This window comes from Panthera uncia, assembly GCF_023721935.1.
Source record: "Panthera uncia isolate 11264 chromosome C1 unlocalized genomic scaffold, Puncia_PCG_1.0 HiC_scaffold_3, whole genome shotgun sequence".
NCBI lineage: Eukaryota > Metazoa > Chordata > Mammalia > Carnivora > Felidae > Panthera > Panthera uncia.
In genome coordinates, this window is record NW_026057584.1 from 44,756,768 (window position 1) to 44,776,372 (window position 19,605).

The 19,605-nt window shown below is 34.3% G+C and overlaps 1 long non-coding RNA gene across 2 annotated transcripts in view; it reads left to right on the forward strand.

Moving 5' to 3' along the window:
* The window catches only part of LOC125911479 (uncharacterized), a 97,382-nt gene that overhangs the window by 8,030 nt on the left and 69,747 nt on the right, over nt 1–19,605 (forward strand). The window lies entirely within an intron of this gene.

A 19,605-nucleotide genomic window follows, 5' to 3' on the forward strand; every position in this document is an offset into this window, starting at 1 on the left:
TACAGGTCTTTCTCCAACCCCTCCCTTTGAGACTGTGAGAGAAACCAGTTGCTTAAATTAGATTATGGGTAGTAACTCTGTATCTAAAACCATTGAAATATTTCATGAAGTTTAAGAAACATTTTCAGATCTCTGATTGAGATATGTCTTACAGTCAATGGAATCTTATAATTGATGACATCTTAATTCACTTTCAGGAACAAGTCATAATGTAATTGTCATTGTCTCTCTAGGCTGGGTCTTACTTGTTATTTCTGGTCACATGACTGAATACCTACAAACTCTTGATATTTCAGTCAACAGACCCTTTAGGGACATTTCTTATTCAGTGACAAATTTCTATAATCAGTCAAGTCTTTCAAAAGGTATAGCTATAACAATTTTTTTGTTTTGTTTTATTAAGAACTCTTAAGTAACCTTGAGGTTTATCTGACACACACATCCTAGGCACTGCGTTTCTCAGAAAGCCCCCATACTTGTAAACTTCTCCCTTATTCCTATATGCTTGGTTTATACTTGATTCAAATTTCTTGACCTGAGTGAGGTTCGAACTAATTCTTATAGTCTCCGGTTCTGCGTATGGTAAGATCTACCTTGTTCATTGTTCTCCATTGCTACATCTGAGGTGGGCATTTAGCAGACTGCTTTTTAGAGGGGCTATATATTTTCTGTGGCTTATTTCATGTTGGTATACATTCATTCAGAGACCCAGGGATCAATTAGGGATTGGGTTGTTGTAAGTAGTTTTAGACCAAACTTAGAGTTTCTTTGAACAAACTCCATAAAAATTGAAGTCATTTAGTTAATTTGCTCTTCATCAATTCCATGGTAAAAGAGTATGACACACTAAACTTAAATTGTCACATGTATAATAGTATTTCAAAAGTCTGTTCTCATATTACTACTATGTAACAAATTGCCCCAAAACATAGTGGCATAAAACAAACGGTTTAATTTTGCTCACAGTTTTGGTGGGTGGCGAATTCAGGAAAGGCTTGACTAGGCACTTTTCACTTGGTGTCTGTTATGCAGCTGTAATCTTACATTGCTGGGCTGCAGTCTTTTGAAGGGTTGATTTGACTGGACATCCAAAATGACTTACTCATAGTTGGCAAGTTGATGCTGGCTGTCAGCTGCAAACTTAGCTGGGGTTATCAACCTAGATAACCTGGCCTCTCCAATGTGCAGTGTCAGGGTAGTTGAAATTTTTACATGTTGGCTGACATCCTGCAGAGAGAATCTCAAGGAAATCATCAATAGCTTCATGACTTTTTATGACCTAGTATCAGAAGTCCTACGGATCCCCACTGCTGTGTCAAAGTAGTCATAATTCAGCATGTAAGGAGCTTAGAAGTCATTACTCTCATCCTCACAGTAAGAAAAAGCTGAACAAACCAAAAATCAGCAACTCTTCTTAGATTCTTCAAAGAATTGAGGTTACAGGAAAAAGTACTGCCCCTGCTCTCAAAACTGAATATAGGTAGATAGAGAGAATCATGACATATTAGAACAGATGCCCAAGAGCAGTAATCACTGCTGGAGCCAGTACTAGAAAAAAAAAAATTGAACTGTAATTGACAAATTATTGGAGGATCAGTGTGGACAAGTTTAAGAGTTAAAAAAAAAAACACATGGGAGCGTAGTCTTAGAAATACCTCACACTTTCATGTGTTTTGCCTTCAGGAACTCTACCAGATTCTTACAGTGAAGATGGGAGATGAAAAGTCCCTCATGTGTCCAGGACACTTTTTTAAAATAGGCCCAGAGCATTCTCTCCTTCTTGACAAGTCCTGCCCTTGATAGCTATCTTACCAGAGCCTAACTGATTGGGATTTTACTGGATTCCCACTGACCAGGGGGAAGGAAAATACTCAACTCTATATTCTCTCTAGCCTTCTTGTCTCACTTAAGATGGAAAAATCTGAGAAGCACTCCTGAAGGTTACAATGTAGGGGAATAGATTCACTAAAAGACTGGGATCTGATCATATCACTGTAGAAACTTCCCCTCCCTCACACTTTACCACCACATCAATAGCTCTGCTGTATAATAAAATGGGTATATAACTGAAGTAACTGCATGACTCAGATCCTGTATAAGGATAAATCTCTAGGGAAGTCTGAAGACAAAGGGAAACCCAAATACAGGAAGGGAGACAAAAATAAGAATACCATAGGATATGTTAGCCTCTGACACTTAAAGCTAAATAAAAGCTAAAGCTACCAAAGCCATAAATATGGCTTAACTAAAGCTACTATAAACACTAACTACAGCCAAACTCCTAGCTAGATAAACACAAAACCTTTTTAAGCCTATTTACCTCAGTTTCTTTTACCCAGTGCATCATGTCTTTCAACAAAATTATGAGGCATATTAAAAGACAAAAACTAGTTTGAAGGAATGGTGGAAGCATTAAAAACAGACACAGAGATGGCAGAGATGTTGGAATTATCAGACTGGAAATTAAAACAACTATATGCTAAGGGCTGTAATGGAAAAAGTGGATAACATGCAAGGACACATATGTAGTGTAAACAGAGAGCTAGAAACTCTGAGAAAGAATCAGAAGGAAATTCTAGCAATAAAAAAAATACTGTAATAGAAGTGAAGAATGTCTGATATGATCATTAATAGATTGGACACTGCTGAAGAAAGAATCCGTGAGCTTGAAGAAATGTCAGGAGAAATTTCCAATGATGAAATGTAAAGAGAAAAAATAATGCAAAGATAGAATAGAATATCTAAGAACTGTGATGCAGTTACAAAAGGCATAACTGTGTGTATAATGGTAATACCAGAAGGAGAAGAAAGAGACATAGAAAAAGAAGAACTATTTGGAGTAATAATGATTGAGAAGTTTTCAGAATTAATGATAGACACCAAATAAGAGATCCAGGGAGCTGGAAGGATACCAGACTGGATAAGTACCAAAAATTTATGCCTAAACATATCATATTCGAACTGTGGAAAATTAAGGACCGAGAGAAGATATTGAAAGAAGCCAAAGGGGAAAAAAACGCACACCACATTAACTATAGAAACAAGGATAAGAATTACATTGGACTTCTCTTGAGAAATGATGAAAGCAAGAAGAGAGTGGAGTGGAATATATAAAATGTTGAAAGCAAAAATCACTAGCTTAAAGTTCCTATTCAGTAAAATTATCTTTCAAAAGTGAAGAAGACAGACTTTCTCAGACAAAAACTGAGGAAATTTATCTCCAATAGACCTGTCCTGCAAGAAATGTTAAAAGAAGTTCTTTAGAAAGTAGGACAATGAGATAGTCAGACTCAGCTCTAAATAAAGAAAAGGAGTGTTAGAGGAGGAATAAATTAAGGAAATAGAAAATCTTTCATTTTTCTTATTAACAGACAACAGTTCAACATAGTAATAGCAACAATTATTGGATGATTATAGCATATGAATAAATGAAATAAATGAAAACAATGTCATGAGGGTGGAAAAGGCAGGAGGTATTAGGGATATTCTGTTTTAAAGTATTTGCACTACCTGTGAACTGGTATTGTGTTATTTGAAGGTGGACATGTATTAGTCGTAAATGTATATTGCAAACTCAAGGACAGCCACTAAAATAGTAATATATATATGTATATACATACACATATATAGAATTGATATGCTAAGACAGTTAAAATGTTTAATTGAAATGAGAAGGCAGAAAATGGAAGAAAAAGAAACAGAACAAGGGAAACATAGAAAACTGAAAAATTTATGGTAGCTATTAATTCAACTATAACAATAATCACTTTAAACATCAATGGTCTAAATACACCAATTAAAAACAGAATATCAGAGTGGATTAAAAAAAGAAGACCCAACTATATGTTTTCTATAAGAGATTTATTTTAAATGTAAAGACACAGATTAAAAGTAAAGAAAGATATGCTATGCTAACACCTTTTTGAAGAAAGCTGGAGGAACTGTATTAATTTCAGACAAAGCAGACTTCAGAGCAAGGAAAATTACAAGCAAGAAAGGGGCGTTACATAATGATAAATGGGTCAATTCTCCCTGAAGACAGCAGTCTTTAATGTGTATGTGCCTAACACCAGAGCATCAAAATATGTGAGGCAAAAACTGTTAGAACTTCAAGGAGAAATAGATTGAATCCATTATTAGAGTTGGAGACTTGAAAGCAGTCCCAAGGCTGCCTAGTTTCAACTAAAGGGGAAGTTGACTGACTTCAAAGGAAGAAGCGGTACCATCATATTGTAGAAAAGACAGGAGACATAATAGTCATCTCTGTAAAATACAGTCCTCAAGAGTATATATTCACACAAAGGAAGTGTCCTCTTTTCCAGGTTTTCCTTCCCTTTATGGAATGTTTTGGTCTCACTAGTTTGTGTGTTCTTGGTGAGGTTACTTTTTGTCAAGGTATATACAGGTGTTGGGATTCTTATGACTGGAGCCTCTGCCAGCAATATAGCTGCTCTATTGATGTTTGCCTGTGTCTCCAACCAGTAGGGAACAGTCTTCTCCTATGCTTTCAGTCATCCCTGAGAGCATATATGAACCTGTGGCAATGTATCCTTTCATTTTACTACACAAGCACTTTTGGAGGATGAATAGGCATGCAGTTAAGAACAGTTTGAAACAGTACTGGAAACCAATGATCTCCTGACTCTCAGGTCCTAAAATATTTATTAGTCCTGGGGATCTTTTTTCTCAGGGGTGCAATTGAATCTCCTTATAATGTGGCCTTTTTTTGTTCTATACCCCTTCTTTTTAGTCATTCCATCAGATGAGTATCTATATCTCAATCAATTTGTATGTAGATAGGGATAAATTTCTTTCCTATGGGTCTTAAGAGTCCCATGCACATTGAGATATATCTGGGCAATCAATATGTTCCCTGAGCATTTTTGGACAGGAGATTTAGGAGGTGGGTATGGTGCAGGAGAGAGGAGGGTGCCTAATTCCACTAACACTCTCTGGCCTGTGGTTTCCTTGTTTGAGGGGAGCTTCAGATCAAATTTGTCAATCCCAGTTAAGTACATTAAAGGACCCATTGTGAAGAGTGTGGGCAAAGGATTAATAAAACCTTGACTCCTTCTACTGTGGTAATGTGACCTTTAGTTAACTTTCTATCTCTGTCCTACTGGAAACCATATAAAGATAGGATATCAATTATATTACAGGCAATATTACTTATGGTAAAATGACCCCTGATTAATAAATTGCATCTGGTTAAGGAGGAACCATAAATGAACCATACATACCTGATGAGGATGCTTTATGCTCCTCTGAGTGTGTTCAGTCTTGTAATTGAGCATGTCCCTCCTGTGAACTCTGAAGTAATGTGTATGGGTTTGGTGCAAGAAATATTGTCTCTTGTGGGACATTTGGCTTTTAAGCAGGGCAGCTTCTTGCCAGATGAGATGAGGTTGAGATAAATAATAAAGGTAAATTGAAGTTATAATTTTTAAATCTCATACCCCCAGGCATCACCTTATAAGTGACCTTCTTTGGAAACTACTGCCTCAGAGATATCCCTTTAAGACACAGACAATTGGAGAGGGTATCTGAACTAAGGAGCCAATCAGATTCTCCCACATAGGAATTTGGGATACAAAAGTTGAAACTGAAGGCCACAAGGATTTGGATTCTGAAGCTGCAAGTTATAGTGAGGTCATTTGTGTGTAGAAGAGATATCAGAGAAGAATATCTTAATTTGGTCTATGGGCCTACTATAAGGTTAGAGACGAGTTGTTTTTATATTTAAGTGAAGTATATTAGTACTTTCAAAACATGACAAGAAATAGAATACCTATTGCCAAACTTAGTATTCTTTTACATTTTTAATTTTAATTTTTAAGCTTTTTTTAAATGTTTATTTTTTTGGGGGAAGGGGAAGACAGAGGTGGGGACAGAGGATCTGAAGCAGGGTCTGTGCTGACAGCAGAGACCTTGATGTGGGGCTCAAACTCACGAACCATGAAATCATGACCTGAGTGGAAGCTGGATGCTTAACCAATTGAGCCACCCAGGTGTCCCTATTTTTAAGTTTTGATTTAAATTCCAGTTAGTTGGTATACAGTGTAATATTAGTTTCAGGTATACAATATAGTGTTTTAATACTTCCACACATCACTCGGTGCTCATCAAAGTGCACTCCATCCCAATCCCTGACCCACCTTCCTTCTAGTAACCATCAGTTTGTTCTCTATAGCTAAGAGTCTGTTTCTTGGTTTGCCCTCTCTCTCTCTTCTCTCTCTCTTTTTGCTTCCAAATTTTTATTTAAATTCTAGTTAGTCAACATATAGTATAATATTGGGTCCAAGAGTAGAATGTAGTGATTCATCACCTACACATGATACCCAGTGTTCATCATAACAAGTACCCTCCTTAATGCCCATCATCCATTTAACCCACCCTCCTCCCCCCAGCCTCCTTCCACCAACCCTGTTTGTTCTCTGTCGTTAAGAGTCTGTTATGGTCTGCTTCTCTCTCTCTTTTTTTCCCCCTTCTCATATGTCCATCTGTTTTGTTGCCTAAATTCCACATGAGTGAAATCATATGGTATTTGATTGACTTATTTCGCTTAGCATAATACACTCTAGTTCCATTCTCGTCATTGCAAATGGCAAGATCTCATACTTTTTTATGGCTGGGTAATATTCATATATATATATATATACATACACACATGTATATGTGTATACATACATATATATACACATACATATATACATACATATACGTTCATACACACCACATCTTCTTTATCCATTTATCTATTGATGAATACTTAGGTTGCTTCCTAAGTATTCCTAAGTATTCAAGATTTGAATATATCTTCTGCAATTCAGTAGGTTGCCTTTTTGTTTTGTTGATGGTTTCATTTGCTGTGCAAAACCTTTTTATTTTGGTGTAGTCCCAATAGTTAATTTTTGCTTTTGTTTCCCTTGACCTAGAAGATATATTTAGAAAAATGTTGCTACAGCCAGTGTCAAAGAAATTACTGCCTGCATTCTCTTCCAGGATTTTTCTCACATTTAGGTCTTTAATCCATTTTGAGTTTATTTTTTGTATGGTATTAGAAAATGGTCCACTTTCATTCTTTTGCATATATCTGTCCAGTTTTCCCAGCACCATTTATTGAAGGGACTGTCTTTTCTTTGTTGTATATTCTTGCCTCATTTGTCAAATTGACTATATAAGTGTGGATTTATTTCTGGGGTCTCTGTTCTGTTTCATTTGTCTATATGTTTATTTTTGTGCCAGTACCATACTGCTTTGATTACTCCAGCTTTATAGTATATTTTGAAATCTGGGATTGTGATACAGTTTTATTCTTCTTTCTCAAGATTGCTTTGGCTATTTGGGTCTTTTGTGGTTCCATACAAATTTTAGTATTGTTTGTTGTAGTACTGTGAAATATGTGGTTGGTATTTTGATAAGGGATGGAATAAATCTGTGGATTACTTTGGATAGTATGGACAGTTTAACTATACTCTTCTAATCCATGAGTATGAAATGTTTCCCCATTTGTTTATGTTGTCTTCAGTTTCTTTCACCAATGATTGATAGTTTTCAGAGGTTTGTCAGTGTTTTTTGATGTTAACAGATGTGTGCTTTTTTGTGATCAAGACAATATACTGTTCTGCCAGATATAATTCAGTGCTTCCTACATTGTGATAAAATAGTTCCTACTTATTGGTTGATGATTAATTAGTATGTAAATTATCTGTGAACCGACCCTATGTTCCTAAAACTTTGATAATATTTGCATACCAGCGGTTTGAGCTGATGATGAAGACTTCAGAACTAGGTATAAAAGTTATTATTTACAAACTTCAAACTATGACTGCAAAGGTACAGATATACCACATGGTGGCAGCAAAGGAACATCATTAATTTTACAGGTTTTGTATTCTACTTGTCTATGAGACATTGTAATTGTCCTATTAGCACAGGAAAAAGATTTTTAATGCCTAATAAGACTAGGGAAATGTTATTGAATAAGCATTTCTTAATTTTAAAAAATTCAAAAAGCTTTTTGTATCTTTTTCTTTATTTACAAAAACATCTCTTTAAAATTTAACATGCCATGTTGTTTTAGAATCAAATTCCTTTACTTTCTTATCCCTCTCTACTGTAAAATTTTCATGAGCATTAGGGGCTGTTCTTTGACCTTTAGGTTTTGAGACTGGAGTCACTGGTGACTCCCAGGATATTAGACTGTGTAGAATGTGGACCTATACAAATTCCAGCTGTTGATGGTACATGTAGTTCTTTTGCAGACAGGCTTCTTAGGCATGTTGCCTAAGTTTAATTCCATGTATAAAGTCATTCTCAAAGTATGTAAACTGAAACAGATGTTAGTACTCTGAGAATGCATTTGGTGCACGAAGGAATAGTTTCCTTGCCTCTTATTCTACCCCTACTTTATTTTGAAAGCTCTTTTGAATAGAAAAGGGCCTCTAGGGAATCATGTAGTGTCTTTGACCCCATTAGTGTGTAGAAATTCATTCCTGGGAAACAATTGCCCCAAATAAATGTTAGAATCTGCTTTAAAGTCCTTCTTTAATAACCGTATGGTTCTATTTCCTTCTCTGTAAGCTTTGTTTAACTATTCTTTAATTAGGAAGCTATTCACTCTAACAGTACAAACCAAACTAGATCTTACTGATACTGTGATTTAAATAATAACTCTGAACTGTGATTTTCCTAAAGATTAGCAGTAATAAAGGCAGATGTTTTGCAACACCTATATACCTTCTTATTACTATGTTTTGAGATATTAATGTACCATATTTGAAAGTCTTCCCAAACTGAATTATGTTGATAATAGTTCATAGAGTTCAAGTCATACACTCGGTGATTCCAAAAATTTCCAGAAAAAAAACCAAAAAAAACAAACAAACAGAAAAAACAAAAGTAGAGTTACTGGAAGTAGTATCTGACTTTTCTTTACTTTCTTTGTATCTTATTTCCTTCCTCTTCCCCTTTCTCCTTTTCTTTTTTCAAAGATATTTGTTAAGGGCCTACCCCAGGTACCATGCTAGCCTTAAAGACAGATCCTGGTGTTAAAGAAAGACATACAATTAAAAGTCTCTGGCAGCACAGAAGAGCCAACCCACAATTCTGGGGAACTAAAGAAGACTTTACAGAGGAGATAGTATTGGAGCTAGGCATTGAATGATGGAGGAGAATTTCTCTTAGCAGTGAAAGGGAAGGCAGATTTTCTAGGCAGCAGGATGATATGAGCATTATAGGGTGGGTTTGTGGAACCTGGACTCTGTTATGGTTTTCTTCAGATACTGGGGTGGGGGATGTGGTAATTAGGTGATGAGAATGGAAAGACAGGGTGAGGCCAGAATTAGGTCGAACGGTTTGGAAATATAAATGTAAAATCTTTTTTAAAATTAAAAACTAGTGATTATAGTTTTAAATTTTTGATACATAATTTATAATATGTTCTTGATTCATAATAATGTTTTGATTTATGTTACTTCAGGGTGGTAGTATGTGATCTTTTTCTGTATAGTAAAAGTTAGATAGATATCATAATGAGCCGATGTTCTTAAAGTTAGTGAGTTACCTTTTACACGCATCAGTAAAATACATCAATTGAGTAAAATTTATGCAATTCCATGTAATTCACATAATTTTGTTACATAAACCCAAAAGTCTCCTTGAATTTGTCTTTATATTTAATCATTCAAGTTCATGATATTTAGCTACTAGATTAAGAAGCAAAGTTTAAGTGAAAAATTATGCAGATGTATAATTATAATGCTGTATTGGTAATTAATATTGGTAATTTGGCCTTTATTAATGGGCAACTTAGCTAAAAGATAGCTCTTGTATATGTTACATATAACAGGAATAATTTATGTATTAAATGTAACAAACAGAGTTTTCCTCACAAAGAATGGACAATATTTTCCTTAGAAAGTAAAACCCAGGTTCAAAGTATATGTGGAGAAATTCATGTTCAAAAAATAAATTCCATGTTGTTTATTCTAGTTTTTAGAATCACTGATGAAAGTGTTTCATTAGCTGTAGGTTTTTTTGATAATCCTATTTTATAAAAATAAGTTAAATTTTTCTACTTTTGATTTTAGTATTTGTTTTATTCTCAAATCATACATCTTTTGGTCTTGCTACCATGGTCTTATTTACATGGAAATGACTGATGCTATTTGTTGGGGCAATTGTGGATGTTTAAAAAAATGTTGGTAGATGTTTCAGAGTATTTTATATATCTCATCTTTCTATTGGATCAGAATAAAACATACTTCTAAATGTAGAAAAAAGCATTCATATTGCTTTCTTCCATTTAATGCTGACATTTAACTCCTTCTTTATTTTTTCAGCCTGAATTATACTTCTAAAACAAACAAATTCTTAGTACTTAGCTTTCCATTTTAAAGTTCTCAGCAAAGTGCAGTTAGGGAGTGGATAGAAAACTAACATGATATTCTTCAGGTTTTCTGGTCTGCTTGAGTGATTTCATAAATAAATTGTAAAGCTTCAGTAATTTCATTTATGAAAGTCACTTGAAAAAAATAATTCACTAATAATTTTGTCACAAATTCAGTCTTAGAAAGGGGTGTTATAAAGACTGTGTTTTTTATTTTTTGCATTAAGATAATTTTCTTTTTATTTTTGAATTTTATTTATTTAAATTTAAGTTAATTAACATACAATGTAGTATTGGTTTCAGGAGTAGAACCCAGTGATTCATCACTTACATATAACACCCAGTGCTCATCCCAAGTTCAGTCCTTAATGCCCATCCCCCATTCAACCCATCTCCCCATCCACCTCCCCTCCAGCAGCCTTCAGTGTGTTCTCTGTATTTATGGTTTGCCTCCCTCTCTGTTTTTATTTTTTTTTTTCCCTTCCCTTCCCCTATGTTCATCTGTTTTCTTTCTTAAATTCCACATACGAGTGAAATCACACAGTATCTGTCTTTCTCTGGCTGACGTACTTCTCTTAGCATAACACACTCTAGTTCCATCCACGTTCTGTTTTTCAGATGAAGTAAATCTGAAAAGTAAGGATTTAAGTGGTAATTTCAATCTGAATTTTCATAATTTCTTAAGGTTTCTCACCTCACCTCCCAGTTAGAAGTATAATCTAACTCTTATTTCTAGGACTTGTCAGAGAACGTATTGAGAAGTAAAAAAAAATTCCTCGTTTCTTTGAATTCCTTACACAATGTTGTAGGACAATGCTAATTGAGCAATTAGATTTGCATTTCTGATTGACTAGGGCATATGTCCCAGCATTGAGTGGATTTATGGAAATCAATAAAATGTAAGGGTATTTAAAGTAAGGCTAGTGGTAAAAAGATAAACTAGTATGTATGAATCATGGTATTTAAATTTTTATTATATTCCAATTTATTTTTTAAATTTTTTTTGAGATTTAATTGACATAACATTGTGTAAGTTTAAGCTGTAAAATGTATTTATTTGATACATTTATATTATATTCCAATTAAAGAATGACCATCAAAGGTCACCATATTCACTGAGTTTTATTCTCTGTGTTGCTTTCCTTTTTATAATTTATATGCTGTGGTCTTCAAACCAGAATTAAGAATTAGGAGTCACAGAAAATTTTTTTTAAAACACCTTTATTGGGATATAATTAACAAAAATTATATATATTTAAGGTGTATAACTTGATGTTTTGATAGACACAGATGTTTTTAAAAGTCTGAATGTAGTATTCCAAGTCTGTTTACATAGCAATGCTATCGACACATTTTCAACATCACACCATCGGAGAGGCAAAAAGCAAAACTGCACATATCCAAGTTCTGTGGTTTGTAATGAGCAGGATATTAATGTCAATGAGATTTAATTACCTTCAGCTTCAGCTTCAGGTATAGCCTCTTACTTCAGATAACTGAGTGTTATTTCTCTTTAGATTTGCATTTGCTTCCCATTGTCCTTCACTCAGAAAGAATAATGGCTTTCTGACTTGGAGTGGGCCTCTTGTGCTAAATAACTGGCTGACGAACACAGCACAGTTTTTTACAACACAGACGTCAGAGTGGATTTCATCTTGAACTGTAAATCAAGCACATGAATCAGGGTCAAGATTAACAGGTTAACAGCCCAGGTTAATAGAACCAGTCAACTGAATCTTGGCTTGATCAGCCTTAAGTAATGCACTCTAGTTTCACCATCAAAAATACTGTACCCATCCTCAGTGAAAGATCTTTCATCTGCCATAACAAGATCTGAAGTTTAAGTGTGACTGGAAATACAACCTTAATATTTTTCTTTTCCTAGAAAATGAAAAACAGAGAATCTCTCATTTTCTGACATGCCAACTGTTACAAATGTCTTAAAGCAAAGAAAATGGAGTCTGATTTTGTTCAGTACAACAGTACTAGTTAAAGAAGTGTCTTGCTGCAGTGTTTCCAAAAGTGAATTTATTTGTTGCTTTAGAAAGAAATTCTGCTGCCATTAAAATTATGTCTCTGGGTAGGTGGTTCATAAACAGAGAACCTGGAAATGGAATCAGTCTCTTGAGCCTATTTACATTCTTAATCATCCACAGCTGCTGAGCTCTTGGAGGCTTTTGGATTTTTCAAAAACAGAGTCTTATCTTTTGCGATTAAAATGTTAGATCATGATCACATAAATACAATGCCAAGTAACAATAGTTTAGAAAACTAAGTTTTGAGGAAGGTGGACATCCCTTTCAATGTGTAGTGAATCTCTTTTTAGGTACTTTGAGCTAGCTTTTAGCACATATTAAAAACATTTCCTTTGATGCAAAACAGCTGTAGCTATGTTTTGAGAGATGTAAACATTTCCTTCCACCTCCTCCTTACTCTTACACTTTCCAGACTCAAGGCAAAGGATTTAAAAACTTTGCAGTTTCTTCTTACCATGTACTTCCTATGACTGTTTACCTTCTAACTAACATTTTTTAAGAAAACTTTTACAGAATGGAGTTTGAACACTTACTTGAAGCAAAAATGGTTGAAAAACATCATTTTCTTGAAAATTTGGTATAATCTTAAAACACCTTCTTAAGGTATAGCCATTGACACATTTTCAAATGCATTTCCTGCTTGGGAAGAACTTGGCCAGCACAAAGAGTACAAATTAATACATGTCCACAGATATTTGGGTTGTAACAGGCAAGCCAATTACAGTACTTTCCCTTTAGAGTTTATAGGAAATGATCCTTCCAGTTTCTTCAACCCATATAAATTATAGCTCTATCTTTCTTGCTTTTGTGATGATTTATCTCGGGCTCTTGTGTGAACATTGTTAAGGTCTTGCATGCACCAATTCTGAATTTCCCACACTTTAGATATATTAACAAATTAATAACTGTTTCTTGTATCTGAAGAATACCATGCCCAAGGGGCTTTTAAGATATAAGTAGTCCAGTCTAAGCCAGTTTTCATTTTTCCTAGACACATGGCTGTAGGTGAGAGCTGGGTCAATCATGTTTAGTTACAAACCTTTTTCCATATAGATATTATCTCCCAAGACCCTCAAGGAGTACATTTCCTGGTGGGGTTTGGCAGGGGAAAGAACTTGATTTTAGACTGAAGTGAAGTGCTGGGGCACCTAGCTCAGTCAGTTGAGTGTCTGACTTCGGCTTGGGTCATGATCTTGTGGTTCGTGAGTTCGAGCCCCACGTGGACTCACTGCTGTCAGTGCACAGCCTGCTTCAGATCCTCTGTTTCCCTCTCTCTGCCCCTCTGCTGCTTGCACATGTGCTCTCTCTCTCTCTCTCTCAAAAAAAAAATAAACATTTAGACTGAAGTGAAGTGCAAGGATAAGACTATAATTGGTGGCAGGAAATATGCACTAAAACTGATTTTTCAGATTTTAGCAATATATGCTTTTGGATGGCCTTGGATATTTCTCTTGGATGTTAGTCAACTTTTAGTAGTGTCTGAGATGTTACTATGTCAGAGATGGAGTCTACCATTTCTTCATTTTATTTGTGAAATGTGTTGTTTCCACAAAATATACATTGGAATGTATCTTAAAAAACATTAATTCTGTGCTTTTATGTTAAGCAAACAAAGCTGGACAAAATAAATCAAACTGTATGTTTCCATTTATATGAAGTTCAAAAGCAGTTCCAAATGTGAGAACTTTCAGGGAAGCTGGAAATAAATATTCTATCTGGTGGTAGGGATGTGAATTATATGGTTGTACTCATTTATCAAAATTATACTTCTAAGATTTTTGTACTTTATGTTAAATTGTACCTTAAAACTGTTAAGAATAATAATTGAATGGGGATGGAGTGTGGAGTGGCTGAAGATACGGACAAAATAAGAATGGCCAAATATTGATAATTATTGAAGTCTGGTAATGGATACATGAGCGTTCATGTACTCTTCTAATTACTTATATATGTTTGACCTAGTTTGTAATAAAAGTGAAAATTGACATCTTAGTGATTCTGACGTGCAGCTAAGGCTGAGAACCCACTGATCTAAGTAGATTAGAGTAAGAGCAAATTGTGTTATGTAAAGCTTGAGCCTGGCCACCCTTTGTGAGGAATTAGAAAACAGTGTCCTAATACCATAGCTGGAATTAAATTTATCAAGTCTCTATTATTATCTCTAGTGCACTGAAGAGGAGATGGAGACCCATGGGAGCCAAGTGTCTGAACAATGCACATAACTGTAGCTCTGGGGCTAAAACTGAGAAAAGATACATCTTGCCTCGGTTTGTTCTGGAAATTACCCTGGTGGCTCTCTCTTCTCCCTTTTGGTGGCTTTGCAAAAACTTGGTTCAGCAGGAGCATGCTTGTTCAGTGAGCATAACAAGATCTTTCACTGACACCTGCTATGTTTCTAATAAGTAATAACTTTATTTGAGCTGCATATGCCCCCTTTTCTTTAAACATTCTTTCACCCAGGAAGCTCCCATTGATGAATAATCCACCTGAAGTTTATCTTGCACCCATACCACTCGACAGTGATACACGGGCAGGGTTTTTTACAGGATGAACGTAGCTCTGCCCAGTCCAGTTGCTCTGTTCTGTAGGATTATAAACACTCCTGGTATCTTGTGCAATCTGATGTTTTCTCCAGTTGTAAGTTTACTTTCTAATAAACCTTACTTTATGCTTATACCACCTATTTATAGGGCTGTTTTTCTGTTTCCCTTGAACAATGGTTGTTGACCATGAAGGTAAACATAGTACTCATTCCAGTGTTAATTATTTTGTTTTAATTAATTGTGGAATAGTTCAAATGGAAGTATCTGCTTTCCAGTTATGTCAAACTAGTAAGTGGTAGCTTTGGCTTCTCCTAGCCACCATAACCCCAGAACACTAGAGTCTAGTAACAGGTGGATCACCCAGAATTCCCACAACAATGGATATGCTAAGAAAGTAAAAACTAGAGGCGGGGGGATAACTTGAGGATATGTCAACATTTACAATATCCTGGATGCTGGAGCATTTTTGCTGGATTATGTTTTTTTTTTTTTCTTTATCCTTTTTTTTTTCCTCCAGATTGCATTCCTGATATAGACTTTCAGAGCTACCTGAGACTAGTGTGAATGCACCAATAATCTGGCTGGAAATATTTTTTTAAGATTGCAAATTTAAGTGATATAATGTAGAAGAAAGAGAGTAGCCAAAAGCCAATAGATAAAAAAATTGAAGTTAAAAAGAGCATGGGCCAGAGAGTTTCATTATTGTCAGTTGTAGACTTGGGTTACTTAAAATCAGTTCTGTTGAGGATGATTATAAAGTCTGGATAAACTATGAAAAAGAAAAGAATATCTCTATGAAGGCATTAGATAGCTACTAGTATTTCTAAGCCAAGATCTGAAAGAAGATGGAAACTAATAAAAATGAGCCCAGGATTTGATACTTTCACCTTCAAGGAAATTGTAGATCTCAAGAGCGAAACCAGTGGTTGAAATGCTGAGAAGCCGAGGGAAGCTTCTTTGAGTATTATGGAGGTAGAGGAATAAAAATTGGAGCTGAGGATTTGTCAAGGGGGTAGACTCCATTAAATAGGCTACCTTTTCAGGTGGGACCTTCAAAGGCTGCTTCCTAGAATAAGGGTAAATCAGAAATTTACTAGCCTTGAAGGCCAGGAACTGAAGGCCAGTTTCAAATCATATTGATCTCTAATTTGGATTAAAGCAAACTTCTCTTGGCCTTGATGCTTACCAAAAGCAAAAGTAGATTATCTGGAGGAAGATAACATCACCCAGATCTTCAGATTATATTTACAGTCTTAAAATCTGCAGCGTTTTTCATCCAATAAAAACCTAATCCACTCTTAGAGAAGTAAAATAAATGACCCAAACAAAGGATGATAGAAATATGCTCTCAGGAGGTCCAGGTGCTGATGTTCCCAGATTTTAAAATAATGATGATTAATAGTCAAGCGGAAGAATTTTGGCAGAAAACTGCCAACTGTAAAAAAGTCAAATAGAAATTCTAGAACTCTGAATATCTGAAATTAAGAACTTAATGGGCACCTTACTAGCATATTTGGTATGACTAAAGAGAGATTTAGCAATTTGGTATATGGAAAATAAGAAAATGTTCTGATAGAATCACAGAAACAAAAGAATAGAAAATGTAGAGAAGAATGTAAGAGACATGAGACAATGTGCAGAGGTCTGATATATGTGTAATTGGAGTTCTGTAAAAAGAAAGAGAATGGGGCAGAAACAATATTTGAGGAGATAATAACTGAGAAATTTCCGAAACTTATTAAAGAAGTCAAGTCATATATTCAAGAAGTACTGTGTACTCTGAGCAGGATAAATATGGAAGGGAAAAAAAACATATCTAAACAAATCATAGTAAAACTGCTGAAAATCATAGCAAAAAATTAAATCAGACTAGGAGAGGTTTCATTGTCAAATGAACACAATGTCTTACAGTTGACTTTTCAATAGAATAGAAACAATGGAAGACAGAAGATAGTATGATTATGATTTAATGCAAAGAAATGTGTAATATAATATATATCAGCCACAAAAATTCTATCCTATAAAATAATAACCTTCAAAGAGGAGGATGAAGTAAATATTTTTAGGTAAACAAAAACTGAAAGAACTTATCTTCAGAAGATCTGTACTAAAAGAAATAGTAATGAAGTACTTCACATAGAGGGAAAATATTTCTACCTGGAAGTGTCGAAAATGCAAAAAGGAATGAAAACCTATGGAAAGAGTAAATACATGGATGCATCCAAATGGTATTGATTGCATTAATCAGTGCTACTGTCCTGCTGGTTTTAAAATACGTAACAAAAAGAGCATAAAATTTGAGCAAGGGGAAATGGAATACAATTATTCTAAAGTCCTCACATTGTCTAAAAATGGTATATATACTGTTAGAGTTAAAAGAATCAAGGATGCATGTTCTAGTTGTAGAGTAAACTTAAAATTTTTTAAAAAAATGTTTGTTTATTTTTGTGAGAGGGAGAGAACGCAAGTGGAAGAGGAGCAGAGAGGAAGACACAGAATCAGAAGCAGGCCCCAGGCTCTGTGGTGTAGAGCCCAGCGCGGGGCTTGAACTCAAGAGTTGTGAGATAGTGACCTGAGCTGAAGTTGGACACTTAACCAACTGAGCCACCCAGGTGCCCCTGTACAGTAAACTTTAATATTAAAAAGAATGTTTAGCTAATAGAAAGGAGGAAATGAAATAATAAAAACTACATAATTAATTGAAAATAGTGCAGGAAAGAAAACAATGCTAATTTGCAAGATTGAACCCCAAAAGATCAGTTATTTAACATGAAATGTAAAGAGATGAAATATAACAATTTCAAGGCAAATATTATAAGACTTGATACAAAAACAAATCCCAACTACACTCTGTTCTGATACTCACGGGTTGAATATAAGCACACAGAAAGGTTGAATGAAAAAGGATTATGGAAGATACATCACAGAACAGCAACCAAAAGAAAGTTGGTATAGACTACAAAGCAAGAAACGTTGTAAAATGTTGTAAACGTAACATTGTAAACACATTGTAAATGTAAAAGGAGATACAGATAATAGGTGTCAATCTTTTAGAAAGATATAATTTAAAATTACATGTGTCTAATGAAATGCCTTCAAAATATAGAAAGCAAATATTGCTTTTACTAAATGTAAATATGGAAAAAACTATACCAAAGTGGGAGACTTATAACCTCTTTAAATAACTGCTAGTTTGAGCAGATATAGAAGAATATTTGAATAATAACAAACATTATTTAATTTGAATAATAAAAAGAAAATTTGAATAATAACAAAAATTATGTAATATATAAATATTTAGCACACATATAAACTTACACCCTGCAACTGCAGAATACTTAATATAAAATATTTCCCATGTGCTTGGCTACAAAGAGAGTCTCAACACATTTAATCAGACTGAACATCAGAATATGTTCAGTGAGCACAATTTAATTATTCTAGAAATCAATGACTAAATTTCAACTAGAAAATTACCAAATGTTTGGAAATTAATAAATACCATAGTGAATAAATCCCTGGGTTTAGAGAAGAATTGCCATAGAGATTAGAAAACATTTCAAACTGAATGCTAATTAAAATATAACATATTAAAATTTGTGGAATGCAGCTTAAGTCCTGCTTAGAGGAGAATTCATGGTCTTCAATAAATTTATTATAGGATAAAGGCTAAAAATAATTCATCTTAAAATCATTAAGTAGCAAATTAAACTCAAACTAAAAATAAAAGACATAATGAAGGTAAGAGTAGAAATTAAGGAAATAGAAAAAATAATGTAATAGAGCAAATTAAGAAGCCTAAATTTGATTTTTATAAAAGACCAATAAAATGGATAAAACTTCAATGTGATTAATCAAGGAAAAAAGAAAGAAGGCACAAATGTCCAATATTGAAATGAAAATGGGGGACATCACCACTGATCTTACAGACATTAAAATGGTGGGAAGGAAATATTATAAGCCAAATTAGGCTAATACATTAAAAAGCTTAGATAAACAAGTTACTTAAAAACTCAACCTAACAAAACTGACATGAATGAAAGAGAAAATATGAATCCTTCTAGATATTAAGTAGAATCAATGATTGAAAGCCTTCCAAATGGGATTAAGTTTTACCTTTAAATTTCTAATACCAAGTAGAATGTCTGATATATATAGCTCACATAATAACTAGTTGACTGAATAAATAAGTCTCAAGTATTGAAATATTCCTACCATATTGCCAATATGTGTCTCCCCTGTTAAACTATGATCTTGAATGGAACATGGTGTCTTAGCTGTCTTTGTACCCCCAGCATCCGGCACCAGTATTTATAACTGATCAACAAAGTTTTGTTGAATAATTGAATTAAAAAGGAAGAGAACTACTAATGTTTAGTGTCTGTCTTCTAGACACCAGGATCTATGCTAGGAACATTTACATAATTATCTTATTCTTTTTTTTTTTTTTTTTTTTTACACATTTTTATTTGAATTCCTTCCTGGGAATTTAAAGCAGGGGAACAAAAGCAAAAATAAATTATTGAGACTTTGTCAAAATAAAAAGCTTCTGCACAGCAAAGGAAATGACAAAACTAAAAGACAGCCTATGGAATGGGAGAAGATATTTGCAAATGATATATCTGATAAAGGGTTA